General features: G+C 48.5%; 1 protein-coding gene across 1 annotated transcript in view; it reads right to left on the reverse strand.

Annotated features, from left to right (window-relative positions):
• Nucleotides 1-21,690, reverse strand: part of LOC142246682 (uncharacterized) — a 451,192-nt gene that overhangs the window by 109,983 nt on the left and 319,519 nt on the right. The window lies entirely within an intron of this gene.

The raw sequence follows: 21,690 nt of genomic DNA on the forward strand, positions 1-21,690 counted from the left end.
CTTAGAGAGCTAGAAATACAGCTCTGATTTCCAGCACATTGATCCAGAGGGCTGATTCGGACAGAGTCCAAGCGCCCTGCGCTCCACGGTGGAGATATACTGCTCCCAAGGCGGATAGACTAGCATCCTGGTGAGGCTCACCCGGGACGGGGCCAGGAAGGAGCGCTCCTGAGACAGAGTGGCTGAAGCCACCACTGAAACGAGCCTCTGGTCAGTGGCGAAGCCACCACCCCGTGGGAGGAGGGAGTTCGCTTGTACAGCGGAAAACATCCAGTCTCAGAGGACGCAGGAGAAACTGGGCAAGGAATCGCTTCCATTGAAGCCACCGTCTGACCAGCACCTGTATATGGTGTCTGATAGAACGACGCCGACCGCCAGCGGAGGGACTACTGATCGACTAAGAGCAGCTTCACAAGTGCCGATAGAGTCTCGAATTGCGTCCCTGAGAACCTCTGGTTCGAAGTCAGAGTGGACTTGGGCAGAAAGACAAGCCACCCGAATAGGTTAGAGTGGCGAGAGTGAGCGAAGCACTCTGCTAAGAGTCAGCACTGGATGAAGCCCCGACAAGAAGGCCGTCCAGGGCAAAAGATCACTGCCAATCCCTAGGGGTGCAGGACCCTAATCACAGCTGCCCCAATGAGAATACTCGAGGGGCCGTGGCTAACCCCAAGGGAAGAGCCACGAATTGGACCACTCCGATTGTCAAAACGTAGTCAACGCTGGTGTGAAACTGCGATTGACCCCTGCAGATAGGCATCTCTGATGCCGATGGCTGCTAGGGAATCTCCTTGGGTTCTTGATTGATCCGGTGAAAAACACACGGAACAAGACCGAGACTCCATGTGAAAACGCCACACCTGACTATGCTTGAAAAGCTAAAGATCCAGGTCGGAAGGCACCGCCCTCTTCGGGGACTAGGAATAGATTTAAGCAAAAATCTCAGAACCGTTCCCAGTCGGGAACCGGTACAATTACTCCATTGGTCTGCAAGAAATGCCACGGCCTGTGAGAAGGCGGCGGCCTTGGAGCCGGGAGGAGTTGACAGAAAAAATCTGTTTGGCGGGTGGACAGAATTCCATCCTGTAGCCATGGGAGATATAATCCCGCCCCCACTGAACGGAGACGTGTTAGAACCATACGTCGCCAAGTGGAGAGAGCCTGCCACCGACCAAGGAGGTTGTTGGCGTGGCTAGATAGCTCGGAGGAAGCTGGCTCAGTGGCAGCATCTCCTGCGGTCTTCTGAAGACGCAGCTTCGAGCCATTTGGTTCTATGAACCTAGGCCGAGCTAGAGGACGATCAGATGGAGGAACGGAAACCACCGAAACCTCAACTGATTCCTGCCCTGGACAGGTTCCCTGGTTTAGGATTGTGGCGAGGAAGCACACTCCCCGCCAAGAGCTTCCTTAATTTCACCCAGCTTGGTTCCGGGGAAACTGGGCCCACCAAGGGGGAGCCCAGCCAGGAACCTCCATAGAGGCATCTGCCTTCCAATTTCGAAGCCACAGGAGCCTGCGGATAGCGAGGAAGGTAGCCCAGACCACCGCCGTGCGGCGTCTAGCATGGCAGACCTGGCAGAGGATGAAAAGACTGAAGTCTGGAGTTCAGGCAACCGTTTTGGGCATAGAGTCCCTGTGAGAGAATGCATCTCCTCCAGAGAAGCAGAGAAGTTACAAAAAACCGCACTGCTGTAAGCTGAGGAGAACAAGCTCCTGCCGTTCCCATACCGACTTGGCCCAAAGGACAACCGGGCGGACCGCAGAACCTTAAGTGAGGAGCCATCAGCCACTGACATAACGGTCCGGGCTGAGCCACCTGAAGTGAATGAGCCCACTTCTTGACCACCATGGGTGGACAGGGGAAACACAGTCCTCAGAAACACGCTTCATCTCAGAGCGGAGTGAGGTCCAGTACAAAATTAATGTACGGTAGAATCCTATAGAGGTGCCGTCAGCCACTGATACAACTAACCGGGCAGTCTAGACCGGAGTGGCTACCCTCTCTGAAGGGAGGGGGAGACAGGCAGCAGAACCCCGCTGTGGGGTCTGCAGGATAGGCTGTGGGCTTGGACGCAGCGGGCTGAAAACTGGAGTGGTTAAGTAACACACTCCTTGACCTGCTAAAGGTAAACTGTGCCTTTCTGCCAGCGGGGAATACTCCCCTGATCAGGCGGACACAGGAATAATGGACGCAAGCCAATCATTCGCATCTGCGTCACCTACGGACGGATCAATGTACATAAAGTAGCGTCCGTGTCCGCGGTAGAGACATCTTCCTCGTCCGGTGAATCAGCTCGTAATCGGAGCTGCGGGACGGGGAGGACAGGGGACCCTGCGTCTCCCTGTCAGGAGAACGGGGTCTGAGCCCAGAAGGAGAGTCCCTTGTGAGCTTGGCCAAGCGAGCAGAAAACGCCCTGAGAGGGGAACTGCATGCTCAGCAGATGCCGGGACAGCCGACCCCTGGAAATAGGAATCCTATGGGGGTCAGCCACCAAAACCGGAGCAGCTGGAGGGACCATTAATGAGCCCCCATGCTGAGGGGCCACAGTGGTTAGGAGCTCGGTATAGCCGTACGAGACTACCTGCAGTGGATAATAAAGAAACAGCCTGCAGCCTCGCTCTGTGAGACATGCTGCAGAGGTGGGGGCTCTGTCCAGCATGCGTAGAATACCCAAGACAGGGGTTCAGCCTGGGGGGACTCCCACCTAAGAACCATTACAGTGTGCCGGGTCAGGCAATATGAGGTTACATGCAGCACATGTAGAGTACAGCCTTGTAGCTTTGCTGCTAGAGTGAGACATGCTGCTGAGGGGGAGATTCTATGATAAAGAATTAACTCCTTCAGCATGCCTGAGAGTGTCATGCTGCTGAGGAGGAGATTCTATGATAAAGAATTAACTCCTTCAGAATGCCTGAGAGTGTATAAAAAGTGCACAACCAGGGGTTGTGACTTATCAGGCCATATTATGAGTGCCCTCCGGATTCCAAGCCTGGACCCTCAGCCAGTATTCCCTCCCTGTGCTGCAGGGCAGCCAGCGCCGACCAGTGTACTAAGACGCTGGAAAATGGCGCCAGAGTGAGGGGGGGAGGCGGGGGTTAACCCAGGAGCGGGAATCGGAGGGCGAAGGAGATGTACAGGGGAGGGAATCATCACCTCAAAACGGAGCGTCCTCCCCTGTGCAGAGCGGCCGGCGGGCGGCTCTGCAGCGTCCCCCTGCATGCCTGACATGCAGGGGAACGAAACGAAACTAGGCCGCGGCTGAAGCCGGGGCCTAAAGTTATGCATGCGGCCGAAAATCAGGCCTCATCGGCGCGGTTCTCAGTAAAAACTGTGGAACCGGCCGGAAACACAGTAAACAAAGCAGCATTATTCAGCAATCACTGTCCCCCCCAATAAAAGTGCCCCACATGCAGAAAGACCCTCTGAATAAACGTCTCTATACTTAGCTTTGAGACGCAGGGTCCAGTCCCTGTGGGGTGGGGGTCAGTGCTCCGTCCAGCAGGGTCCTGCACAAGGGCTGCGGATGGAGGCCGGTCTCCTGCAAGGCAGTGAGAACCGTGTTGGCTCCCACTTCAAATCAGAGCCCCTAAGGGATGTTGAAGGAGCGCGGCATGAAGGGCTCCTGCCCTGAAGTCAACCTTAACAGCACTGCCGCCAGGGGAGTGTGAAGGGACATGCCGGGGGTCCAGTGGACCCGCTTTTCTTCCAAATCTTTGTAAAAAATGAAAAATCAAAAAGGGATGCATGTGTGTGTGTGGATCCTCCTGACACAAAGCAAGAAACTGGCTAGGACTGGCTAGCAGGGGGTGTATATACTGGGAGGGAGGAGCTACACGTTTTGAGTGTAGTAACTTTGTGTGTCCTCCGGGGGCAGTAGCTATACACCCATGGTCTGGGTCTCCCATAGGAACGATAAAGAAATGCTTTGTTGCACCTGAACAGGATGCATTCTTGTTCCTAATATTTTTAACATTCCCTGCTATCCTCCCTTTTCATTTTCAGACTGTGCAGCCTATAAATTTAATTTTACAAATAGTACATAAGATATAATAAATTACATGCATTGTATCACAGTTTATAAAAGTATTTATTTTGATACTTTCATCTATAATTTTGTTTTTGCTTAGCGAACTTCCAGACATTGCAATTATTCTGGACACAGATAATAAAACCTTTGCAAGTTAGCCATATATCTTTTTAATCCGGTATTTTATACAAACTGGGCGAAAGCATGTGGGAATGTGTCCTATTCAGGAGTAACAAAACATTTTGTCGAGATGCATGGAGTCAAATTAAGGTTATGTGCGCACGTTGCGTATTTTTCAGTGCAGAAAAAACGCACCCTCTGGCAGAGGGAGCAATTGTAAACAATGCGTCTTAGTAAAAAAACGCATCTAAAACGCATGCGTTTTTCATGCGTTTTCCATGCGTTTTCCATGCGTTTTCCATGCGTTTTCCATGCGTTTTTTTAGGCACCTTTTCCAACACACTGTTCAATAAAGTTTGTTGAAAACAGACCTTGGGGAAAAAAAAAACCTGCGATGTCATTTCCTTCTTCTCCACATTCTCTACATTCTCCATTGTGGAAACAGTGTGATCTTGGCTGAAAAAATGCCGCACCCCACAGGACAGATACGTCTACGCAGGGCCCAACGAAGTCGGCTGCTCATTATTCTACTGTTATTACTTCGCCGTCGTAGACGCCAGGTAACTTTTTCCCCAAATTTGATCATGTTTATGTTTTGGGTGTTGTGCTCTATTAACCAATACAATATGTTGTAGGCAATGACAAAAAAGATGTGGGTGCATCCTCTTGTCATGGCACGTGAGGAGAAAGGCCATTTTGCCTCACTGTACACAGATTTAAGGCGGTGAGCAAAACCTACTTTTTTTATGTTGCTACATATGTATATGTGTATGTTATACCATATTTCTATATGCATCTCTGGTTGTTATTGTTTTTTTATTTTTTTTTTTTTTAAATAGTTATCCAGACAAATTCATGTCTTTTTGTCGGCTCCCCATCAACTCTTTTGATCATCTACTAGCAATTGTCAAAACGGACCTAACATACAAGGACACTGTGATGCGAAGGTCTATCTCAGCTGAGGAAAGGCTGCTCATCACCTTGCGGTAAGTTGTAACGTAATATATACCAATCAATGTTTTTGTTTTTTTGTGTGTCTGCTACAGGAATCTGCACCCTTTCATGATGAATCTCGGCATTTTGGCCACACTCCTCATGTGACACTGGGAATTACGTAGATTTTGTTTTGCTGGAAAATGTTCATGTTGCACGTAATTTAATTTCTCTAAAAACATGGCAACATTAAAGTCAATATAGCGGTTACACAATGCAGCCTGAACTTGAGGACAATGCACAGCCAACACCTTTATATGTAATGTCGTCTTGTCACAACGCATCCAGTAACGCTCTAGCGATCACACCAGCGATTTGTACCTTGTCATGATCGCTGGTGCATCGCAACATGGTCACTGATGAGCTGTCAATCAGGCAGATCTCACCAGCGACCATTGACCAGCACCCAGCCAGCAGCGATGCGTGTCAGCTATGCTGTGGTTGGTAACTTCGGTAAATATTGGGTCACCAAGCGCTTGGTTAACCGATATTTACCTTACTTACCAGCGCACACCGCCTAGCGCTGGCTCCCTGCACACCTAGCCAGAGTACACATCGAGTTAATAAGCAAACCGCTTTGCTTATTTACCCGATGTGTACTCCAGCGATGCGTGCAGTGAGCCGGCACTGGCAACGTGAGAGCGGCGGAAGATATTAACTAAAGCTGGTGTCACACTAAACGACAGCGACAACGACGTTGCTGTTACGTCACCATTTTCGGTGACGTAACAGCGACCTTGTAAGTCGCTGTTATGATCGCTGCTTAGCTGTCAAACACAGCAGAAGCAGCGATCATAAGGTCGCTGTGCTACATGTGCAGAGAGCAGGGAGCCGCGCTTAGCGCTGGCTCCTTGCTCTCCTGCAGCACACATCGGGTTAATTAACCCGATGTGTGCTGCAGCTACATGTCACAGTTCAGAGAGCAGGGAGCCGCGCTTAGCGCTGGCTCCTTGCTCTCCTGCAGCACACATCGGGTTAATTAACCCGATGTGTGCTGCAGCTACATGTCACAGTTCAGAGAGCAGGGAGCCGCGCTTAGCGCTGGCTCCTTGCTCTCCTGCAGCACACATCGGGTTAATTACCCGATGCGTACTGCAGCCACATGTCACAGTGCAGGAGCCGGCGCTGGCAGCAAGAGCGGAGGCTGGTAACCAGCGTAAACATCGGGTAACCAGGGAAAGGTCTTCCCTTGGTTACCCGATGTTTACGCTGGTTACAGCTTACCGCAGCTGCCAGTGCCGGCTCCTGATCGCTTCATTTCGTCGCTCTCTCGCTGTCACACACAGCGATGTGTGTGTCACAGCGGGAGAGTGACGACCAAAAAATGAAGCTGGACATTCAGCAACGACCGGCGACCTCACAGCAGGGGCCAGGTCGTTGCTGGATGTCACACACAGCGACAGCGACGGGACGTCGCTGCAACGTCACAGAAAATGGTGACGTAGCAGCGACGTCGTTGTCGTCGTCGTTATGTGTGACACCAGCTTAAGGTAAATATCAGATAACCAGGCTGGTTCACCGATAGTTACCTTGCTTACCAGCGTCCGCCGAGGCCGGCTCACTGCACAATCAGATTGTTTCTATCTCGCTGTCACACACAGCGATGTGTGGTTCACATCGGGAGAGCAACAACTAAAAAATGTATACTGGAGGTCTATAGGGCTGCATTATAAATGGAGGTCTGGGGGGGCTGTATAATACAAAATGAAGGACACCTTATACATGGAATATAGGGGTGCATTATACATGGAGGAGTATGGGGCTGCATAATACCATCTGAAGTTTTATGGGGTTGTGTTATAATCTATATAGGACTGTGGGGGCTACATTATAATATATGGAGGACTATGGAGCCTACCTTACACATGGACTATGGGGGTGCATTACAAAACATGGAGGACTATGTGGTGCAGTATAATATATGGAGTACTATGGGGTGAATTATAATACATGGAGGACTATGTGGTGCAGTATAATATATGGAGGACTATGTGGTGCAGTATAATATATGGAGGACTATGTGGTGTAGTATAATATATGGAGGACTATGTGGTGCAGTATAATATATGGAGTACTATGGGGTGAATTATAATACATGGAGGACTATGTGGTGCAGTATAATATATGGAGGACTATGTGGTGCAGTATAATATATGGAGGACTATGTGGTGTAGTATAATATATGGAGGACTATGTGGTGCAGCATAATATATGGAGGACTATGTGGTGCAGTATAATATATGGAGCACTATGTGGTGCAGTATAATATATGGAGGACTATGTGGTGCAGCATAATATATGGAGGACTATGTGGTGTAGTATAATATATGGAGGACTATGTGGTGCAGCATAATATATGGAGGACTATGTGGTGCAGTATAATATATGGAGCACTATGTGGTGCAGTATAATATATGGAGGACTATGTGGTGTAGTATAATATATGGAGGACTATGTGGTGCAGTATAATATATGGAGGACTATGTGGTGCAGTATAATATATGGAGGACTATGTGGTGCAGCATAATATATGGAGGACTATGTGGTGCAGTATAATATATGGAGGACTATGTGGTTCAGCATAATATATGGAGGACTATGTGGTGCAGTTTAATATATGGAGGACTATGTGGTGCAGCATAATATATGGAGGACTATGTGGTGCAGTATAATATATGGAGGACTATGTGGTGCAGTATAATACATGGAGGACTATGGTCAATGCATTATAATACATGGAGGACTATAGGGCTGAATTCTAATATATGAAGGATTATGTGGGACCCTTTATACTATTTGGAAGGCAATGTTGGGGCCATTTTTGTATTTAGAGAACTATGTACAAGGGGGGACAAAGATACAATCAGGGGATGGGAACGTTTTGTGCTGAGGGTAAAAGGCTCTTTCCCTCAGCACCCAGCTTTCCCATGCTCTGATATACATCTCTCAGCACCCAGCTTTCCCATTTTCTGATATACATCTCTCAGCACCCAACTTTCCCATGTTCTGATATACATCTCTCAGCACCCAGCTTTCGCATGTTCTGATATACATCTCTCAGCACCCAGCTTTCCCATGTTCTGATATACATCTCTCAGCACCCAGCTTTCCCATGTTCTGATATACATCTCTCAGCACCCAGCTTTCTCATGCTCTGATATGGGAAAGCTGGGTGCTGAGGACAAGATAAATATCAGAACATAGGAAAGCTGGGTGCTGATAGAGGGATTTCAGGGTGCTGTGGGTGAGAGCCAAGTGTCAGCGTCATTATCCTGTACCCCGAGTGTCAGTGTCATTGTCCCCTACTCCAAGTGTCGGCATATGTGAAGGGGGGGGGCCCAGGTCTGAACTTTGCACCGGGGCCCATCCAACTCTAGTTACGCCACTGGTCCCACGTAACCCTTCATTTTACTAGAATGCGCCCCATAGTCCTCCTTGTATTATAATGCATTTCCCATAGTCCTCTATGTATAAGGTAGCTCTCATAGCCCTCCAATTATTATACTACAACTCCCATAGTCCTCCATGTATTATAATTCACTCCATAGTCCTCCATATATTATACTGCACCCCTTAGTCCTCCATGTATTATACTGCACCCCATAGTACTACATATATTATACTGCACCCCACAGTCCTGCGTATATTATACTGCACCCCATAGTTTTCCATATATTATAATGCACCTCCATAGTCCTATATGTATTATAATGCAGTCACCATAGTCCTTCATACACTGTGTGCAGAATTATTAGGCAAGTTGTATTTCAGAGGATTTTTTTCTATTATTGATCAACAACTATGTTCTCAATCACCCAAAAGACTCATAAATATCAAAGCTTAATATTTTTGGCAGTTGGAGTGGGGTTTTTTAGATTTGGCTATCTTAGGCTATGTGTCCACGCTGCGGAAAATGCACGGATTTTGCCGCGGATTTCTCGCGGAAAAGCCGCGGATTTCCCGAAAATCTGCAGCACTGGCACTTCCCAGCCATTTCTAGGGCATTTTGGAAATGCTGTGTCCATGCTGCGGATTTTTCCGCAGCGGATTTCGTGCGGATTTTGGTCTTGAAAAATCTGCAACATGTCAATTATTGTTGCGGATTTTCATCCGGATTTTGGCTTTAAAATTGGGGAAAAAAAAAAAATCCGCACCAAAATCCGCATCAAATCCGCGGCAATTCCGCAGTAAATCCGCGGCAATTCCGCGGTAAATCCGCGGCAAATCCGCACCTTTGAAAAGGTGCGGATTTTGCGGGAAAGCTGCGGATTTTGATGCAGAAAAATCCGCAGCTACATTCTCTCGTGGACACATAGCCTTAGGAGGATATCTGTCTGTGCGGGTAACTATTACTGTGCAGAATTATTAGGCAACTTAATAAAAACCAAATCTATTTCCATCTCACTTGTTTATTTTCACCAGGTAAACCAATATAACTGCACAAAATTTAGAAATAAACATTTCTGACATGCAAAAACAAAACCCCAAAAAATTAGTGACCAATATAGCACCCTTTCTTTATGATGACACTTAACAGCCTACCATCCATAGATTCTGTCATTGCTTGATCTGTTTACACTCAACATTGCGTGCAGCAGCCGCCACAGCCTCCAGACACCACAGCCTGCAGCCACCACAGCCTCCAGACACTGCTCCCAGAGGTGGACTGTTTTCTCTCCCTGTAGATCTCACATTTTATGAGGGACCACAGATTCTCTATGGGGTTCAGATCAGGTGAACAAGGGGGCCATGTCATTATTTTTTCATCTTTTAGACCTTTACTGGCCAGCCACGCTGTGGAGTAGTTGGATGCATGTGATGGAGCATTGTCCTGCATGAAAATCATGTTTTTCTTGAACGATACTGATTTCTTCCTGTACCACTGCTTGAAGAAGTTGTCTTCCAGAAACTGGCAGTAGGTCTGGGAGTTGAGCTTCACTCCATTCTCAACCCGAAAAGGTCCCACAAGTTGATCTTTGATGATCCCAGCCCATACCAGTACCCACCTCCACCTTGCTGGCGTCTGAGTCGGAGTGGAGCTCTCTGCCCTTTACTGATCCAGCCTCTGGCCCATCCATCTGGCCCATCAAGAGTCACTCTCATTTCATCAGTCCATAAAACCTTTGAAAAATCAGTCTTAAGATATTTCTTGGCCCAGCCTTGACGTTTTATCTTATGTTTCTTGGTCAGAGGTGGTCGTTTTTCAGCCTTCCTTACCTTGGCCATGTCCCTGAGTATGGCACGCCTTGTGCTTTTTGATACTCCAGTAACGTTGCAGCTGTGAAATATGGCCAAACTGGTGGCAAATGGCATCTTGGCAGCTTGACGCTTGATTTTCCTCAATTCATGGGCAGTTATTTTGTGCCTTTTTGTCCTGGAACGCTTCTTGCGACCCTGTTGGCTATTTGACATGAAACGCTTGATTGTTAGGTGATCACGCTTCAAAGGTTTGGCAATTTCAAGACTGCTGCATCCCTCTGCAAGACATCTCACAATTTTAGACTTTTCAGAGCCCGTCAAATCTCTCTTCTGACCCATTTTGTCAAAGGAAAGGAAGCTGCCTAATAATTAAGCACACGTTATATAGGGTGTTGATGTCATTACACCACACCTCATTACAGAGATGCACATCACCTGATTTACTTAATTGGCAGTTGGCTTTCACTATACAGCTTGGAGTAGGACAACATGTAGAAAAAGTATCATGTGATCAAAATACTAATTTGCCTAATAATTCTGCACACAGTGTATTGTATTATTCACCCCATAGTCCTTAATGTATTCTAATGCAGCCCTATTGTCCATGTATAAGGTAACGCCATTAGTCCTCATATAATGCAGCCCCCATAATCCTATATGTATTATAACGCATCCCCATAGTCCTTCATATTGTATTATGCAGCCCCATAGTTCTCCATGTATAATGCACCCTCGCATTCCATGTATAAGGTGTCCTTCATATTGTATTATGCAGCCCTATAATCCTCCATATACAGTGCCTACAAGTAGTATTCAACCCCCTGCAGATTTAGCAGGTTTACACATTCGGAATAACTTGGCATTGTGACATTTGGACTGTAGATCAGCCTGGAAGTGTGAAATGCACTGCAGCAAATAGAATGTTATTTCTTTTTTTATTTTTTTTTTTAATTGTGAAAAGTTTATTCAGAGTGTCATTTATTATTCAACCCCTCAAACCACAAGAATTCTGTTTGGTTCCCCTAAAGTATTAAGAAGTATTTCAGGCACAAAGAACAATGAGCTTCACATGTTTGGATTAATTATCTCTTTTTCCAGCCTTTTCTGACTAATTAAGACCCTCCCCAAACTTGTGAACAGCACTCATACTTGGTCAACATGGGAAAGACAAAGGAGCATTCTTAAGCTATCAGAGACAAGATCGTGGAGGGTCACAAGGCTGGCAAGGGGTACAAAACCCTTTCCAAGGAGTTGGGCCTACCTGTCTCCACTGTTGGGAGCATCATCCGGAAGTGGAAGGCTTATGGAACTACTGTTAGCCTTCCACGGCCTGGACAGCCTTTGAAAGTTTCCACCCGTGCCGAGGCCAGGCTTGTCCGAAGAGTCAAGGCTAACCCAAGGACAACAAGGAAGGAGCTCAGGGAAGATCTCATGGCAGTGGGGACATTGGTTTCAGTCAATACCATAAGTAACGTACTCCACCGCAATGGTCTGCATTCCAGACGAGCCCGTAAGGTACCTTTAATTTCAAAGCGTCATGTCAAGGCTCGTCTACAGTTTGCTCATGATCACTTGGAGGACTCTGAGACAGACTGGTTCAAGGTTCTCTGGTCTGATGAGACCAAGATCGAGATCTTTGGTGCCAACCACACACGTGACGTTTGGAGACTGGATGGCACTGCATACGACCCCAAGAATACCATCCCTACAGTCAAGCATGGTGGTGGCAGCATCATGCTGTGGGGCTGTTTCTCAGCCAAGGGGCCTGGCCATCTGGTCCGCATCCATGGGAAGATGGATAGCACAGCCTACCTGGAGATTTTGGCCAAGAACCTCCGCTCCTCCATCAAGGATCTTAAGATGGGTCGTCATTTCATCTTCCAACAAGACAACGACCCAAAGCACACAGCCAAGAAAACCAAGGCCTGGTTCAAGAGGGAAAAATCAAGGTGTTGCAGTGGCCTAGTCAGTCTCCTGACCTTAACCCAATTGAAAACTTGTGGAAGGAGCTCAAGATTAAAGTCCACATGAGACACCAAAGAACCTAGATAACTTGGAGAAGATCTGCATGGAGGAGTGGGCCAAGATAACTCCAGAGACCTGTGCCGGCCTGATCAGGTCTTATAAAAGACGATTATTAGCTGTAATTGCAAACAAGGGTTATGCCACAAAATATTTAACCTAGGGGTTGAATAATAATTGACCCACACTTTTATGTTGAAAATTTATTAAAATTTAACTGAGCAACATAACTTGTTGGTTTGTAGGATTTATGCATCTGTTAATAAATCCTGCTCTTGTTTGAAGTTTGCAGGCTCTAACTTATTTGCATCTTATCAAACCTGCTAAATCTGCAGGGGGTTGAATACTACTTGTAGGCACTGTATAATGCACCCCTAAAGTCCATGTATAAGGTAACCCAATTAGTCCTCCATATAATGCAACCCCCTAAGTCCTATATGTATTAAAATGCACCCCATAGTCCTTCATATTGGATTATGCAGCTCCATAGTCCTCCATGTATAATGCACCCCTATATTCCATGTAAAAGGGATCCTTCATATAGTATTATGCACACCTTATATTCCTGCATATAGTATTATGCACCCCTTATATTCCTCCATATAGTATTATGCTCCCCTTATATTCCTTCATATAGTTTAGTACACGCCTTATATTCCTCCATATAGTAGTATGCACCCCTTATATTCCGCCATATACTAGTATGCAGCCCCCATATAGTGCACCACCATATTGTGTGCCCCAATATAATATTGTGCGCCAACATATAGTTATATGTGTCACGCTCCCCGGTGCCCGTGTCACGCTCCCCGGTGCCCGTGCCACGCTCCCCGGTTCCCCTGCCACGCTCCCCGGTTCCCCTGCCACGCTCCCCGGTTCCCCTGCCACGCTCCCCGGTTCCCCTGCCACGCTCCCCGGTTCCCCTGCCACGCTCCCCGGCTCCCCTGCCACGCTCCCCGGCTCCCCTGCCACGCTCCCCGGCTCCTCTGCCACGCTCCCCGGCTCCTCTGCCACTCTCCCTTGCTCCCGGACCTCGCTTCCCCGCTCCCGTGCCACGCTCCCCGGTCCCCCGCTCCTCAGCCTCCATGCTCCCTCACCTGCGTCCTCCAGGCAACCCGGTCCCGGCGCCCGTCTGCTGTCCTGAGCCGGCCCGGCACTCCTGCCTCCTGTACACCGCATCCTGCTCTGTCTTCTGGCACCCGGGCCTCGCGCATGCGCATTAGGGCGCGCGCGCGGTCATTGACCATTTCTTAAAGGACCAGCATCCTCCAACAGGATATTGAAGATGCAGGTACAGGGTATATAGGGGGTTCCTTTCCAAGTGGGCGGTGCCTGTTCTTCATGTTTGCTAAGCTAGGAGTCAGGTCTCCCTGTGCCATTGTCTCGTACTCACCTATCTCTCTTGTAGAGCCGCTCTTGTCCCGCCAACCGGTCCTGACGGTTCCAGAACCCCGAACGGACTGTCCGCCATCTTCTCAGTCCCTACCGTCTCCGATTCCTGGATCTGTGTGGTGACCGATCTCCCCGTTCCGCTGGTTCCGGACCCTGCCTGACATCATCTCGGCCTCCGAACCTGCGCTCTGTCACCCGGACTACCTTCAGAGACTCCGTGATCCCAGGGACTTCTACACCCACTCCTCTGAACGGACTGTCCTGCTACCCGTAGTGCTTCGGCTACCGGGCACCTTGCCCTCGGTGGGGTGCTCAGTCCAGTGGATCCACCTCCTGGGCCTACCCGTCATCCTGGTCCTAACAATATGCAGCCCCATATACTATTTTGCAACCCCCATATATGCTTCCTCATAGTCCTCTGGAATTCCTGATTAAATACACAAATATACTCACTTCTCCTCATTCAGCCACTGCCCCAGTCTCCTCAGCGTGTGTCCACTGTTATGCCACTCTGACATTTTAGCACATCAGTGCGCAGTAGTGACGTCACTGCTAGAGATGAGCGATGTTCGAGGTTCGCCAATTTCATGTTCGAGTGATTTTTGCTAAAAGCTCGACAGTTCGAGTTACGTTCGAGAACGGTTCGATCACCAAAAAGCCTAGCTAGTTACTAGCTGGCTTTTCACTGTAATAGTGTGAGTCACTCTGTGATTCACACTATTATCAAATTTCAGCGTATAGTGTGCGGGGGGGACGGGGTTTAGATCTGTGCTGCTGCAAAGTGCTGAGAGAATGCCGATCACCATTTTTTAATTTTTTTTTCCCCTAACCGCGCGTGCAGTGGGGCGTTCCAGGCTGTCAGCAAATCACAGACACACACACAGCTAAGTGGATTTTTGCCAGACAAGCAAGGGCATGTGTCATAGGCTGTGCATGTCACATGTCCTTAACCTATAAGATACGGCCATTTTCCCCTTCGCCGCTATTATCTGTCTTCTGCGTGTGGGTGACAGTCACCGCTCACGCTGCTGCTGTGTGCGCTATAGAGATACAGTGCAATCTACACAGCGCTTTAGGGATTAGGGACTGCTGGTTATTTCAGCCCTTTTCAGGGCTGATTTACAGGCATTCATAGCCATAGCTGCTAAGCATGTCCGTGCAAATGCGGTGTAGGGCTTTAGATAACAGCGTCTGGCTACCTCAGCTCAGGCAATTCCTTGCTGCATTTTTTCATTAGCAGGGATAGAAAGTGAGGCTTCCTTTGCTGTCCTGCTCCCCAGAGCACCCGTGCATTCTACCCACATGCACATTTTTGCCACGCTATTTTATTTGCCCAAAGAGCTGACACTTTTTGTGCCATCCTAAAAGTGTCTGGAATACTACCTTAGTGTTGCTTTGCTGTCTTGCTACCTACAGCACCCGTGCATTATACCCACCTGCCCATTTTTGCCATGCTATTTTATTTGCCCTAAGAGCTGACACTTTTTGTGACATCCTAAAAGTGTCTGAGATAGTACCTTAGGGCGGCTTTGCACACTACGACATCGCAGGTGCGATGTCGGTGGGGTCAAATTGAAAGTGACGCACATCCGGCATCGCATGCGACATCGTAGTGTGTAAAGCCTAGATGATACGATTAACGAACGCAAAATCGTCGTAATCGTATCATCAGTGCAGCGTCGGCGTAATCCATAATTACGCTGACGCGACGGTCCGATGTTGTTCCTCGTTCCTGCGGCAGCACACATCGCTGTGTGTGAAGCTGCAGGAGCGAGGAACATCTCCTACCGGCGTCACCGCGGCTTCCGTAGGATATGCGGAAGGAAGGAGGTGGGCAGGATGTTCACATCCTGCTCATCTCCGCCCCTCCGCCGCTATTGGCCGCCTGCCGTGTGACGTCGCTATGACGCCGCACGACCCGCCTTCTTAGGAAGGAGGCGGGATGCCGGCCAGAGCGAGGGTCGCAGGGCGGGTGAGTGCATGTGAAGCTGGCGTAGCGATAATTTTCGCTACGCCAGCTATCACACGATATCGTACCTGCGACGGGGGCGGGGACTATCGCGTGCGACATCGCAGCATCGGCTTGCGATGTCGCAACGTGCAAAGCCCGCCTTAGTGTTCCTTTGCTGTCCTGCTACCCACAGCACCTGTGCATTATACCCACCTGCCCATTTTTGCCACGCTATTTTATTTGACCAAAGAGCTGACACTTTTTGTGCCATCCTAAAAGTGTCTGGAATACTACGTTAGTGTCCCTTTGCTGTCCTGCTACCCACAGCACCCGGGCATTCTACCCAACTGCCCATTTTTCCCACACAATTCTAATTGCAAACTGTGCTGCCACTGTTAGGGGCATATTAAAATTGTCTGGGATAGTCAGTGTTGGTTCTTCAGCTGTCAATAAAGCTAGACAACCTCTGCAATCTACAGCACCTCTCCATTTTTGCTACCACATTTTAAGTGTCCAATCTTTTCGCTAACAAAATGAGTGGCAAAAGGACAGATGCTGGTGGAAAGGGGAACAGGCGTGTTGGAAAAGGAAAAAAAGTTTGTGTCCGTGGGGTAGGTGGGAAAGCTACATTAACATCTGCTGAAGAAATGCCATCTTCCAGCAAAAGTAAGATGTCTACTACTTTCCGTGGACAATCCGATGTGCTTCCTTTTTTACGGAACCGAACAACTGTAACAAAGGTAGATGATGCACAAAAAAAGAACAAGCTTGAATGGATCTCAAGTGCTCCAACAAGTGGCCTCTCCTCCACCTCAACTTCAACATCCAAAAAACAACAGTCCTCTGAGTTGTCATCCCAATCGCACTTGCTTTCTCCCAGCTCTCAAGTCTCCACCCGCCCTGAAGAGTATGGTGTAACAGAGATGGCTGAGTCTGCAGAGCTGTTCAGTCACACTATAGCCTGTGAATCAGAGGTATGTTGCCAAGCTACAGTGAGTACAGACCAGGAAATGGTCTGCAGTGATGCCCAGAAGCTCTGTGAGTCTGATTCAGGCCTTGATGACCAAGTTTCTGAGCATAATGTAGACCCTCATTCCCAAACTGTAACACCTGTTGGTAGAGACAATGAGGAACATACTGATGACGATGAGACGCAGATACCAGATTGGGATGACAACTTAACTTGATAATGAAGTTCTAGATCCCACTTACTGTCAACCCACAGTCAGGCACTCGAGGAGGACACCAGAGGCGGTGGAGGAGGATGCAACTGATGACGAAGTTACCTTGCGCCTTCCTGGACAGAGTCGGAGAACTGGAAGCACGTCAACAACTGCATCCTCAGCCACAACTCTGCCTCTGAGCACAAGTCGGGGTGGCTCTGCAGGTCGCATGGCCTCTAAGCCTTGCCTAGCCGGGTCCTTTTTTGACCTTGCAAAGGATCTCCCAAATCATGTGATCTGTAAAATTTGTCACCAATCTATAAGTAAAGGCCAAAACCTCACCAGTTTGACAACTTCTTCCATGAATCGTCACATGAATAACAAGCATAAGTCCCAGTGGGAAGCTCACCGTGCTGCAATGCGGCCTAGCGGAGCGGGCCAACCACCGCCTGCCCCTTCAAATTCCTCCACGCGCCCTTCATCTTCTATGACTGTGGGGACAGCTGTCACACATGTTTTTCCACGCCGACCTTCCACCTCTTTAACCGCAACAGCCAGTTTGCTTGGCAGGTTGTCAGTTGGTTTGGAAGGGGAAACAAGTGCTGGTGTAGAGCTCTCTCAGACATCGAGAGCACCAACTTTGGATGAAGGCAACATCATGTCTCCGCCTGCACTTTCCTCACAGACCTGCAGTTTTCCAGGGACACCCTACTCACCACCGTCTCCACACAGCAGCCAGATCTCGGTCCCTCAGATGTGGACAAATAAAAGGCCATTTCCTACGAGCCATGACAAAGCTAAGAGGTTGACTTTCACCCTCTGTAAGCTCTTGGCTACCGAAATGCTGCCTTTCCGCCTGGTGGACACAGAGGATTTTCAAGACCTTATATCAGTCGCAGTGCCCCAGTGCCAGATGCCCAGTCGCCACTACTTCTCCAAGAAAGGTATGCCTGCGCTACACCAGCATGTCGCACACAACATCGCCGCTTCCTTGAGAAACTCTGTGTGTGACAGGGTGCATTTCCCCACCGATACTTGGACCAGTAAGCATGGACAGGGGCGTTGCATGTCGCTGACTGGGCACTGGGTAACTATGGTGAGAGATGGTGAGGGGTCTGCTGAACAAGTCTTGCCGTCCCCACGACTTGTGCATCAATCCTCTGTATGTCGAAGTTCCTCCACTGCTTCTGCCTCCTCAACCTCATCTGGGTCCTCCACCTTCGCCCAAAGCCTGTGTGGTCAGGCCACCCGCGTTGTAACTGTGCACAAGGAATCCCACACACCTCCTTACTATGCTGGCAGCAGAGCTCAACGGCATCAGGCGGTCTTTACGTTGAAATGTCTGGGAAATAAGAGTCACACAGCTGAGGAGTTGTGGTCAGCTCTGCACTCGGAGTTTCGTAAATGGTTGTCTCCACTCAACCTGCAGCCAGGTAAGGCCGTGTGCGACAATGCTGCAAACCTGGGTGCGGCCCCTCGCCGGGGCAAGGTGACACATGTGCCTTGTATGGCTCACGTTTTGAACCTTGTTATCCAGCAATTTTTCACCCACTATCCCGACCTAGATGGGCTTCTGCACAGGGCACGGTCACTCTCTGCTCACTTCCGCCGTTCAACCGCCGCAGCTGACCGACTTGCATCGCTGCAGAGGTCTTTCGGCCTGCTGGTTCATCGCCTGAAATGCGATGTGACGACACGCTGGAATTCGACTCTCCACATGTTACAGCGACTATGGCAGCACCGCCGAGCCCTGGTGCAATACGTTATGACGTATAGCCTGTGCCAACGAGATGCAGAGGTGGGGAAGATCACGCTGATGGAGTGGTCTCAGATCAAGGACCTATGCACTCTTCTGCACAGCTTCGACATGGCGACGAATATGTTTAGCGCTGACAATGCCATTATTAGCATGACAACGGAAGGGCTAACAAGATCTACAAGGACCAGACGTTCATCATCACCAAGGCGGCAGGCATGGGACAGTGGGGGAGAGGGATTAACAATGGCGCATGGTAGCAGCCAAACTGTTTAGGAAGGGGCAGGAGCCCATGAAGAAATGGAGGACGAACTGTCGATGGGCATGGAAGACTCAGCTTATGAGGGAGACCTTGGTCAAATTTCGGTTGTTCGAGGTTGGGAGGATATGTCAGAGGAAGGCAGCATGGTTATCACCTTGCCGCCACCAACACAGCAAGGACTTGGTCCGCAGGGATGCGTAAGACACATGAGTGCCTTCTTGCTGCACTACCTTCAACATGACCCTCGGATTGTCCGAATTAGAAGTAATTATGACTACTGGCTTGCCACACTCTTAGATCCCCGGTACAAGTCCAAGTTTTGCAAAATAATTCCAGCCATAGAAAGGGACGCACGTATGCAGGAGTATCAGCAGAAGCTGTTACTCGATCTTAGCTCGGCTTTTCCACCAAACAACCGTGCAGGTGCAGGGAGTGAATCTCCCAGTTGTAACTTGACAAACATGGGACTGTCTCGTCATCAACAGTCAAACCGTACCAGCAGCACCGTATCTGGTGGTAACAGCAGTTTTATTGAATCGTTTCATAATTTTTTAGACCCTCCTTTGCAAGGCCACCAGAGACAAGAAGTCTGACACATAGTCAATGGCTGGAGAGGATGATACAGGAGTATCTCCAAATGAACATCGATGCCATGACTTTGCAAATGGAGCCTTGCTCATTTTGGGCTTCAAATCTTGAAAAATGGCCAGAGCTCTCCACTTACGCCTTGGAGATCTTGACGTGTCCCGCGGTCAGCGTTGTCTCTGAATGTGTCTTCAGTGCTGCTGGGTGTGTGCTGACAGATAAGCGCACGCGTCTGTCCAGTGACAATGTGGACAGACTAACGTTCATCAAGATGAACAAGTCATGGATCCGCAATAACTTTACTACCCCTGTGTCATCCTGGGGAGAGTAAAGGCTTGTGGATTTGGATTGTGCTTGATGCAAGTCAACATGTGAAGTTTACAACTGGGGCACAAGTGATGCCACTGATGTGGTGTCTGTGGGGCCCAATTTTTTGAAAAAAGGGAGACTCCGCTTGGAGTCCCCTTGCTGTGTTTTTAAAAATGATCCAAGATGAACAAGTCATGGTTCAGCAAGGACTTTGCTACCTACCCCGGTGTCATCCTGAAGACAGTTAAGGCTGGCGTATTTTCGAATGTGCTTGATGCAAATCAACAGGTCAAGTTTGCAACTGGGGCACAAGTGATGCCACTGAAGGGGTGTGTGTGGCCCAATTTTTGGAAAAAAGGGAGACTCTGCTTAGAGTCCCCTTGCTGTGTTTTACATGATTTTAGAAGGGCGTGCCATGCCTATATCTGTGTCTCCTCCTCTTTTTCCTCGTCCAGCTGTTTTGTTTTCGCATGAGTATATGTCCTTGTCACTTTCCCATGTGTTTGTGGTATGTTGTGAGTTGTTTGTCAACTTTTGGACACCTTTGAAGGTGTTTTCTATGTGTTTTTATGTGTTTGCCTCCCATTGTTTTCAATGGGGTTCGAGAGGTTCGTCAAACGGTTCGTCGAACGGCGCCTCGAACGGAGCCTTCAGAGGCTCGCTCATCTCTAGTAACCGCAGTCCTCCCTGCTGAAACATCAGTGTCTCACAGACACATAGTAGTAGAATGATTAGAAATAGAGTGTTCTGCTCCTCCTCGCATTGTTCCTTTCAATTGTATTGGCATCTGTGATGGTGATGCCGATATAAATGAAAGTACGATCGTCGGCAGGAGGTCCACGGGGCCACAGTGACTCACGGGCCCAATCTAGACATCTCACTGCTGAATCACCTAGAACAGAGTGGCTAAAATGAGGTCCTCAAAAAATCCACTCTGATATAGACGGCTCACTACTGAAGCAGCTAGAACGGAGTGGCTAAAATGAGGTCCTCAAAAAATCCACTACGACACAATGTGGATATTATGAGGACTTTCAGCTGCGCTCTGTTACGCTTTTTGCTTTGAGGCTCCTCCCACTCTTCGAAAAAATCCATTGCAGTCACCTCAGTACCAAATGTACATAATGTAGTGGCTAAAATGAGGTCCTCAAAAAATCCACTCTGATATAGACGGCGCACTACTGAAGCAGCTAGAACGAAGTGGCTTTTTTGAGGTCCTCAAAAAATCCACTACGACACAATGTGGATATTATGAGGACTTTCAGCTGCGCTCTGTTACGCTTTTTGCTTTGAGGCTCCTCCCACTCTTCGAAAAAATCCATTGCAGTCACCTCAGTACCAAATGTACATAATGTAGTGGCTAAAATGAGGTCCTCAAAAAATCCACTCTGATATAGACGGCTCACTACTGAAGCAGCTAGAACGGAGTGGCTAAAATGAGGTCCTCAAAAAATCCACTATGACACAATGTGGATATTATAAGGACTTTCAGCTGCGCTCTGTTACGGTTTTTGCTTTGAGGCTCCTCCCACTCTTCGAAAAAATCCATTGCAGTCACCTCAGTACCAAATATACATAATGTAGTGGCTAAAATGAGGTCCTCAAAAAATCCACTACGACACAATGTGTGAAATTATAAGCACTTTCTCGGCTGCGCTCTGTTACGTTTTTCGCCGTGAGGCTCCTCCCACTCTTCAAAAAACTGAATTTCAGTCACCTCAGTACCAAACTGTACAGAATGAAGGCTACAGAGAGATCCTCAAAAAATCCACTCTGATCCAATATGGTAAGTTATGAAGACTGTCAGCTGCGCGGTTCCGTTTTTCATTGTGAGGCTCCGCCCACTCTTTCAATGTCAGTCCTGCGGCCACGACTTGTGGAAATACGGTAAAATTAAAATTCCAGCAAAACTG

The sequence above is a fragment of the Anomaloglossus baeobatrachus genome, chromosome 7 (assembly GCF_048569485.1).
Source record: "Anomaloglossus baeobatrachus isolate aAnoBae1 chromosome 7, aAnoBae1.hap1, whole genome shotgun sequence".
Classification (NCBI taxonomy): domain Eukaryota; kingdom Metazoa; phylum Chordata; class Amphibia; order Anura; family Aromobatidae; genus Anomaloglossus; species Anomaloglossus baeobatrachus.